The following is a 10000-nucleotide window of genomic DNA, read 5'->3' as shown; positions in this document are numbered from 1 at the left end:
AAACTCGCTTTTCGATTGTTTACCTTGAAAATTTGAAAGCTCCACTTTCGTCGTGATTTTAGTTCGAAAATCTCTCTCGCTTCGGTTCTGCTCGCTCGCGAAACAAACTTTATAGTATTTTAAAACCTTATTCGAAATAGCGGTCCGTTTCGTTTTTAAACGTCGGCCGAAACATGGAAAAAAAACGATCGCTGCGAAGCGCGGAACCTCACCGCCGAAGCCGGGCTCTTTCCTAGCGTAAATCCGACGGCGTTCAGTCCTCCGATTGTCCGTCCGACCATAGTCGAATTCGTTCGCCGGCCTAACCGAATTTATTAATTTCGACGCGCCGCGCGGTACTCGTACTCGTGTTGTCGTTGTTTTTGTCGCCGTTGTTTTCCGTCGTCAGTATTTGCGATAATATGGCAGAAAGCGAAGTGAAAGTGTCGACCGCGTCGGCCGCTTCTTCCTCCGGCTCAAACCTCCGCGACCATTTCTTCGTCTTCGTCGACGACCGTGAAAAAAGGAAAAGAAAGCCAAGAATCCCAGAACGAAACCCAACCATCCGCCGACTTCCGAAATGGTAAACAACGCCATAAAGGGACTAAAAGAGAGAGGCGGTTCTTCGTTGCAAGCCATAAAAAAATACGTGGCCGCCAACTACAAAGTGGACGCCGAAAAAGTGGCTCCTTTCATTAAAAAGTACTTGAAGTCGGCCGTCGCTGCGGGAACTTTGGTTCAAACCAAGGGCAAAGGTGCGTCCGGTTCGTTCAAATTGGCGTCTTCGACTTCTAATTCGGCGAAAAGCGGAGCCGCGTCCTCATCCTCGGAAAAAAAGAAGTCCGTGACCAGAACGAAGAAAGCGTCTCCGAAAAAAACCACCGGAGAAAAATCTGGCGCCGCAGGTGGTGGTGGTGGCGCTTCTTCGAAGCCCGCCGTAAAAAAGGCGGTCGCCCGCCTCTCCGAAGGGAAAAGGAAAAAGCGGGGCCGCCGCGTCGTCCGTGGAGAAGAAATCGGCAGCTAAAAAATCCGCCGAAAAGAAAACCGCCAAAGGCGCGCCGGAACGGCGGTAGCGGCGTCGATTAAAACCAAATCGCCTTCGAAAGCCAAAAAATCAAACAAGGGACCGACGAAGAAACCGAAAGCGCCCAAACCCAAAACGGCAAAATCGCCTCCCGTAGCCGCTTCCGGCAAAGTTAAAAAGCCCGTCTCGCCCAAAAAGAAGAAATGAACCGCCGAGAGAACGTCGATGGGTGTTTAAAAAAAAAAACGAAATTTTCGAAACGGTTCTTATCAGAACCACAAAAAAAATCGCTATCGAATTCGTAACTATCTTCAAAGGCAAACTCGAATCCCGGGCGTCTCGGGGGTAAATAGAAAACGATTTCTTTAAAAAATATATATAAGTATAAATTTATTAAAAAATCTCGAAAAGGACTTCTCTTTTTCTTCTTTTTTCTCTTTTCCATTTCGTTCTCCCTACGACAAACTTATTCTAACTTATCCGCCGGCGAATTTTAAACTGCATCTCGTTTAACAACGAAGCGTAGTCGATTCCGACGACGATCACGCAAACATTAAGAGAAATATCCCCGCGAACGTATTTATATGAGAAGAAAGTCCGTTGACAAGCTCCTCCCACCGAAAAGCGAACAGGGGGCGGAGCTTGTTGACCGACTCCGTCGCGATATAAATACGTTCGCCGGGGTTTTTTCTCATTTCGATCGCGAAGACCGCTTTTCTTTGTGAATAATAATGCCTTCGAAAACCGGTGGAAAAGCCGCCGCGAAAAAGCAGAAGAACGAAAGCCGTCACCAAATATACCAGAGGTCGAAATAAAAACTCGTCCGGTTTTACAAAGCAACGGGGAGTGGGGGGGGTTCTTTTCAGAACCACTAATAATTTTTTTTAAAGACGTCGTTAGTTGCGAAAAAAAAAAAATCCAACCGGGCCGTTCTCAAATAATTAATAAATGAAAAAGTTTTATTTTTTATTTTCAATTTTTAACGAAATCTTAAAGGAAAATGATTTGTGGTTCTTAAAAGAACCGGTTTGTTGTTAATAATAATAAAAGAGATTATTATTAATCTTAAGCTCTCTCTCCCCTGATACGCCTCGCCAATTGAATATCTTTCGGCATGATCGTTACTCGTTTGGCATGAATGGCGCACAAATTTGTATCTTCGAAAAGACCGACGAGATAAGCTTCGCTCGCTTCTTGCAACGCCATTACCGCGGAACTTTGGAAACGCAGATCCGTTTTAAAGTCTTGAGCGATTTCTCTGACCAGTCGTTGGAACGGTAATTTTCGGATCAATAGTTCGGTGCTCTTTTGATAACGTCTAATTTCTCTCAAAGCCACGGTGCCCGGTCTGTAGCGATGAGGTTTTTTAACTCCTCCGGTTGCCGGTGCACTTTTTCTCGCCGCTTTGGTCGCCAACTGCTTTCGGGGCGCTTTTCCTCCGGTCGATTTACGAGCGGTCTGCTTGGTTCTGGCCATGATAATAAAACACGTTCGCGGACGTACTAGAACACCAAATCACTAACACTCGTCGACAGATAATGGCCGCACGAACGTCCGTCCGTTTAATTTGTACCCGAGCGTTTTCTCTTCTCATTGGTCCAATCGACCTTTTTGGGCGTGGCGAATTCCGACTCGACAAAACCGAAGCGCCGGACCGTTTTCGGTCAGTTGATCGTGGCACTTCGGACGGTTTTGTTTGTTATATATCGATCAGAGAACTCGGCTCGTATTAAAAATGACCGGTAGAGGGAAAGGCGGCAAAGGTTTGGGAAAAGGTGGTGCAAAGCGACATCGCAAAGTGTTGAGGGATAACATTCAGGGAATAACCAAGCCGGCCATTAGAAGATTGGCCCGTCGCGGAGGCGTGAAACGAATTTCCGGATTGATTTACGAAGAAACTCGTGGCGTTTTAAAGGTGTTTTTGGAAAACGTCATCAGAGACGCGGTAACCTATACGGAGCACGCCAAAAGAAAAACGGTAACGGCAATGGACGTGGTGTACGCCCTAAAAAGACAAGGTAGAACTCTTTACGGATTTGGTGGCTAAATTTTTCGTCGATCTTGCGGAAACACAAAAAAAAAAAAAAAAAGGTTCTTTTCAGAACCACAAAATACGTTCCAAAGATTATTCGTTATTTCGAGTATAATGCCCAACAAACCATTATCGAGTCGAGGTAAGTTTTGAATTTTTAATTTCTCCCCGTGTTAGTGTGATTATTAAATCTGTGAAATAAAGGAAACGAAATCTCAAATAGAAAAGTATTTGTGGTCCTTACAAGAACCGTCTTCCTTCCCGGCGAAAACTTTATTTAGCTTTGTTGTCGGTTTTCTTAGGCAACAGAACCACCTAGCGATCTTAACTTCGGATAATAATTTGTTCAATTCCTGGGATCGGCAATTGTAAATGTCGAGGTATTATACCGGTTTTCTTATAGTCCGAAAGAGAAAACGTAAAAAGAAGGAACGTTTCTTTTTTTTTTTTTTTTTAATAATCTGTTAAATAAACGAAACGAAATCTCAAATAGAAAAGTATTTGTGGTCCTTAGAAGGACCGTTTTCCCATCGTCTTCCCTCGCCGCAATTTTTATTTTGCTTTGTTGTCGGTTTTCTTGGGCAAAAGAACCGCTTGAATGTTCGGCAAAACACCTCCCTGAGCGATCGTTACTCCCGATAATAATTTGTTCAATTCCTCGTCGTTTCGGATCGCCAGTTGTAAATGTCGCGGAATGATTCTGGTTTTCTTATTGTCCCTCGCCGCGTTACCGGCCAATTCCAAAACTTCGGCGGCCAAATATTCCATTACGGCCGCCAAATATACCGGAGCTCCGGCGCCGACCCTCTCCGCATAGTTTCCTTTCCGAAGTAATCGGTGAATTCTACCTACCGGAAACTGTAAACCGGCCCTGCTAGAACGAGACTTCGCTTTCCCTTTGACTTTGCCTCCTTTTCCGCGTCCCGACATCGTTATTACCGTTAATAGTACACGCACGAACGTTAACAGCACAATGACGCTCTCGCAGACCGTGGGCGCGCTATTTATAGGACATGGGCATGGACCAATGGGATTAGCGCTTCGGCGAACGATGCCCGGGGGCGGAGCTTGTCGGCCGACTCGGTTCTCAAATAAATAGCTGCGGCCCGGTGTGGGCCTTGTCAGTCCGTTACTTTGCGCGCGTCTAATCGATTGTAGAAAATGCCACCGAAAGTAAGCGGTAAAGCGGCGAAAAAAGCCGGCAAGGCTCAAAAAAATATTTCGAAGAGTGATAAGAAAAAGAAACGCAGGAGGAAGGAGAGTTACGCAATTTACATTTACAAAGTGTTGAAGCAAGTTCATCCGGATACTGGCATTTCGAGCAAAGCCATGTCCATTATGAATTCGTTCGTAAACGACATTTTCGAAAGGATTGCCGCCGAAGCTTCTCGTTTGGCTCACTATAATAAGCGATCCACTATTACTAGCAGAGAGATTCAAACGGCCGTGAGATTGTTGTTGCCCGGAGAGTTGGCCAAGCACGCCGTCAGTGAAGGGACCAAAGCCGTCACAAAATACACCAGTTCTAAATAAATGAGCGTCGACTTGGAGAGTGTAAATTCACCAAAAACGGTTCTTTTCAGAACCACAATTTTTATATATTAATCAATTCGTTTATTCATATCTTTCTTTCTTATTTTTTTTTTTTTCGAATCATAGTTAGATAAAAGTGCTTATCGTCGAAATAAATGGCAGGAACCCGGTTTCGCGTTTATTTCGATTGACGTTTTTGGTTAGCAAAATTGAATTTTCCTATTTTTTTATTTAATTAGGTCAGTTCGTGTTGAACGTAGTTTTGATTACTTTTTATTTGAGTGTGCTTAATTTTGTTTGTGTTTGTTTAGTTTTTGCGAATTGTGGTTCGTTTTGGTGAAGTTTTGCATGTTTTTTTTTTTTGGTTTGGTTGATTTGGGTTTGTTACACGGTTAATTTTGGTTTCTTTTGCTGAATTTTCGCTAGTTTTGGTTACTTTGGTTTATTATTTCCAGTTTCGGCCGCTATTGGTTAGTTAGGATTATCGTTAGTTTTGGGTTTGTTTAGGATAATTTTGGCTTGTTTTTGTTAATTTTGACTACTTTTGCTTAATTTTGCTTAGTTTTGGTTACTTTGGTTTATTATTTCCAGTTTCGGCCGCTATTAGTTAGTTAGGGTTCATTTCGGTTAGTTTTTGTGAACGTTTCCTATTTTTGCTTAATTATCGTTAGTTTTGGTTTGTTTAGGATAAGTTTGGCTTGTTTTTGTTAATTTTGACTACTTTTGCTTAATTTTGCTTAGTTTTGTTTACTTTGGTTTATTATTTCCAGTTTCGGCCGCTATTAGTTAGTTATGGTTCGTTTCGGTTAGTTTTTGTGAACGTTTCCTATTTTTGCTTAATTATCGTTAGTTTTGGTTTGTTCAGGATAAGTTTGGCTTGTTTTTGTTAATTTTGACTACTTTTGCTTAATTTTGCTTAGTTTTGGATAATTTGGTTTGTTTTGCCGAACTTTGGCCAATTTTGGTTTGTTATGATTAATTTTGCTTAGTTGTGGTTATTTTTGTTCCTTTTGGTTAGTTTTGTTTAATTTTGGTTATATTCGGTTAATTTTGGTTAGTTTTGCTTATTTTTGCTTTGTTTCGGTTAGTTTTGCTTATTTTTCTCTGCTCGCGGCTAGCGGCAAAAACCTTTTATGGGAGTATATGTTAAAATGAATAAAATAAAAAAAAAAAAACAAAACTCTCTTCCCGCTGGTCCGCAATATTAAAGAAGACGGACTTATAAATGTTTAATAATGAATTTATTAAATCGCGAGAAAAAAAAATGCAAACACCCGAAATTAAAAATGATGGAGAGTATCGTCCGACAAAATCCGGGGACGGCGATTTATTTTTAAGTCGGAACCGGAACCGCGCGGTCAGTTAACAAAAGTAAGTAAAGAAAAAAAAATATTTGAAAAAGTGCCCGCTTTAACCAAATCGAACGTAACCACGAGCGAAAGTTTCGCTCCGAACTTTATTTGCCCGCCGCAGCCGATATTCGGGTTTTCACGTGAAACGTTCGGAAGACTAAGGAATGGTCCGTTACCTATAATAGGTGAGATGGTCTCGAGCGCGACCGCCGCGTCGTGCGTATAGACACTTCTCCCTTCGCAGAGCAAAATGCTTTTTCGATCGTTAGATCGCCTTCGAGTCGACCGTTTGGCGCGATTAATTGGCTCGCTTAACATTTTCGTATCGTGGGTTCAATTTTTTAAGAAAAATTGGTTTCCTTCATCGGTACGGGAACGTAGACCGTTTTTCGTTTGCCATCGGCCCGTCTTCGTAGCAGCGATTGCTCGAGCGTTCGAAAACATTTTAAGGCTCCGCACCTTATACAGCTAGATCGCGAACTTAGCGGGTGTTTTAAAGTAAGATTTGGCACTTCGTGGTTCGAAAGCGGTCGCCCTATAATATTTTTCTTCCGAAAAATTTGCGATAACTCTCATCTAACCGAGCGAGTTTATATGCGAATCCGGAACGTTTCTTTCGAGAAATCTCGTGTCGCTTTCAATCTAGCGAAGAGTGATCGAGAGAATGTCCGAAAATTTCCGTCGATCGACGTTCGTTGCCCGAGGCACATCGGTTCGACGCGCGCCGCATTTTAAAGCTTATTATGCGCGCGCGAGTCGGATTGTTTGATCGCGCACTCACGTCGTCTCGATATTTATTACCAACAAAAAAAAATTGGACGGATCGCGTCCGAATAATAATAATAACGAGTGTGGCGTCGGGAACGGTTCATTTCCGTACTCGCACGCTATCACCGCCACACAAAGTGGTCGCGTCTGTTTCTATTTAAAAATAAAATAAACGCGTTTCGCGCGCGTAATTATTATTTTTAAAAAAGAGACTGTTTGTTGTCGTACCGCGCCCGATCGTCGTCATCCGTGGCGGCGGCGGCGGCGGCGCGCTCGACACGTAGAACAGCTCCCTGGTTGATCCTGCCAGTAGTCATATGCTTGTCTCAAAGATTAAGCCATGCATGTTTCAGTACAAGCCAAATTAAGGTGAAACCGCGAAAGGCTCATTAAATCAGTTATGGTTCCTTAGATCGTACCCACAATTACTTGGATAACTGTGGTAATTCTAGAGCTAATACATGCAAACAGAGGTCCGACCGGAGACGGAAGGAGTGCTTTTATTAGATCAAAACCAATCGGTGGCGGGTTCGCGCCCGACATCGTTCAACTTGGTGACTCTGAATAACTTTACGCTGATCGCACGGTCTCGCACCGGCGACGCATCTTTCAAATGTCTGCCTTATCAACTGTCGATGGTAGGTTCTGCGCCTACCATGGTCGTAACGGGTAACGGGGAATCAGGGTTCGATTCCGGAGAGGGAGCCTGAGAAACGGCTACCATATCCAAGGAGGGCAGCAGGCGCGCAAATTACCCACTCCCGGCACGGGGAGGTAGTGACGAAAAATAACGATACGGGACTCATCCGAGGCCCCGTAATCGGAATGAGTACACTCTAAACCCTTTAACGAGGATCAATTGGAGGGCAAGTCTGGTGCCAGCAGCCGCGGTAATTCCAGCTCCAATAGCGTATATTAAAGTTGTTGCGGTTAAAAAGCTCGTAGTCGAATTTGTGTCTCGCGCCGCCGGTTCATCGTCCGCGGTGTTAACTGGCGTGCCGCGAGACGTCCTGCCGGTGGACTTAGCCCGTTCACGCGGGCGGTCCAACTCAATCCTGCCGCGGTTGCTCTTCATTGAGTGTCGAGGTGGGCCGGCACGTTTACTTTGAACAAATTAGAGTGCTTAAAGCAGGCTAAAACTTCGCCTGAATACTGTGTGCATGGAATAATGGAATAGGACCTCGGTTCTATTTTGTTGGTTTTCGGAACCCCGAGGTAATGATTAATAGGAACGGATGGGGGCATTCGTATTGCGACGTTAGAGGTGAAATTCTTGGATCGTCGCAAGACGGACAGAAGCGAAAGCATTTGCCAAAAACGTTTTCATTGATCAAGAACGAAAGTTAGAGGTTCGAAGGCGATCAGATACCGCCCTAGTTCTAACTGTAAACTATGCCAGCTAGCGATCCGCCGACGTTCCTCCGATGACTCGGCGGGCAGCTTCCGGGAAACCAAAGCTTTTGGGTTCCGGGGGAAAGTATGGTTTGCAAAGCTGAAACTTAAAGGAATTGACGGAAGGCACCACCAGGAGTGGAGCCTGCGGCTTAATTTGACTCAACACGGGAAACCTCACCAGGCCCGGACACCGGAAGGATTGACAGATTGAGAGCTCTTTCTTGATTCGGTGGGTGGTGGTGCATGGCCGTTCTTAGTTGGTGGAGCGATTTGTCTGGTTAATTCCGTAACGAACGAGACTCTAGCCTGCTAACTAGGCGTATTTAGACATCTCAAAGGCCGGCCGGCTCGGGGTTCGCCCCGTTGTCGCGCGCGGTTTTTACTGTCTGCGTACAAACAATTCTTCTTAGAGGGACAGGCGGCTTCTAGCCGCACGAGATTGAGCAATAACAGGTCTGTGATGCCCTTAGATGTTCTGGGCCGCACGCGCGCTACACTGAAGGAATCAGCGTGTCCTCCCTGGCCGAGAGGCCCGGGTAACCCGCTGAACCTCCTTCGTGCTAGGGATTGGGGCTTGCAATTGTTCCCCATGAACGAGGAATTCCCAGTAAGCGCGAGTCATAAGCTCGCGTTGATTACGTCCCTGCCCTTTGTACACACCGCCCGTCGCTACTACCGATTGAATGATTTAGTGAGGTCTTCGGACCGATACGCCGATGGCGTTTCGGCGTCGTCGATGTGTCCGGGAAGTTGACCAAACTTGATCATTTAGAGGAAGTAAAAGTCGTAACAAGGTTTCCGTAGGTGAACCTGCGGAAGGATCATTAAAGTGATAATAAAAATTACACAGTTTGTCTTTATTTAGTCGAACGAATTTTTGTCGCTGACGCTCGGTCGAAAATATCTCGCGTCGATCTTTAAGTCGGCCGCGATTAAATTCGACGACTACGACGACCACTCGACCACCGTAAAAAAGGGGAGAGAGGAGTAGGAGTAGGAGGAGCGCCGACAAAATTCCGGGTACCTAGACGGAACTCGAAGCGCGAAACCTAGTTTCGCGCTCGCCGTCGACAAGGTGTCAAACGATATTCGCCCGGAGCACCGAAAAGTACTTACACCCACCCGCGACCCGCGAGGAGGTGTGTATATAAACTTTAAACCGGCGCGGGTCGTCCGAACGCGAACGCGCGCGCGCCTACCGTCTGAATAATAAAGAACAAAGGGCGCGCGGCGAAGTGTTCCGTCGGATAGACCGGCCCGAAATCGAACTTTTTTTTTTTTTTTACGTCGAAAGGTATATACCTCGCCTTCCGTAAAAAAAATGTATGTGTCGATAACAACGCCGACGACTCTTTTTCGGAGACGAAAAGCGTTAAACCGATCGAAAAAAGATTACCCTAAACGGTGGATCACTTGGCTCGTGGGTCGATGAAGAACGCAGCTAATTGCGCGTCAACTTGTGAACTGCAGGACACATGAACATCGACATTTCGAACGCACATTGCGGTCCTCGGATTCTGTTCCCGGACCACTCCTGGCTGAGGGTCGTATCCAATTTAAAGACTGCTCGGTTTTTTCGCCCGCGAGGCGCGAGAAACGTCGGAGCGAGTTGGACGTGTAGCGCGGGAAGGAGTGAGGAGCAACAGCACGTTCGCGCTTAGCGCGCGATCTCTCTCCTACCCGGTCTCGCGACGTTTTAAAACGCGAAAGCGAAACTCCGGCCGCGTTCTAAGGAACGCGACCGAGTTTGCGAACGACGTCGATTTTCGACGCACCGGTTCGTCGCGTCGCGCTCGCTTAAAAGCGCGAGAGACGAGCGTAATTAAAACCGCCCGCGTATGTCGCAGGTCCGCGCAAAATTGACGATCGTCGTGTCCGTTATTTTCTCGATAAGAAGAAAAGGTGTCCGACGTCTGA

The 10000-nt window shown here is 45.6% G+C and overlaps 2 non-coding genes across 2 annotated transcripts; both read left to right on the top strand.

Annotated features, from left to right (window-relative positions):
- Window positions 1-6978: 6978 nt before the first annotated feature.
- On the top strand, window positions 6979-8910 carry LOC132697578 (small subunit ribosomal RNA). The gene has a single exon (XR_009618199.1). It is a non-coding gene; the product is annotated as a small subunit ribosomal RNA (ribosomal RNA).
- A 566-nt stretch (window positions 8911-9476) lies between these two features.
- On the top strand, window positions 9477-9631 carry LOC132697577 (5.8S ribosomal RNA). Its single transcript, XR_009618198.1, has one exon. It is a non-coding gene; the product is annotated as a 5.8S ribosomal RNA (ribosomal RNA).
- Window positions 9632-10000: the final 369 nt, after the last annotated feature.

Source organism: Cylas formicarius, unplaced genomic scaffold (assembly GCF_029955315.1).
Source record: "Cylas formicarius isolate icCylForm1 unplaced genomic scaffold, icCylForm1.1 PGA_scaffold_247__1_contigs__length_13699, whole genome shotgun sequence".
NCBI classification, from domain to species: domain Eukaryota; kingdom Metazoa; phylum Arthropoda; class Insecta; order Coleoptera; family Brentidae; genus Cylas; species Cylas formicarius.
Note: the sequence above shows the minus strand (reverse complement) of the source record. Positions and strands in the feature narration are given on the sequence as shown.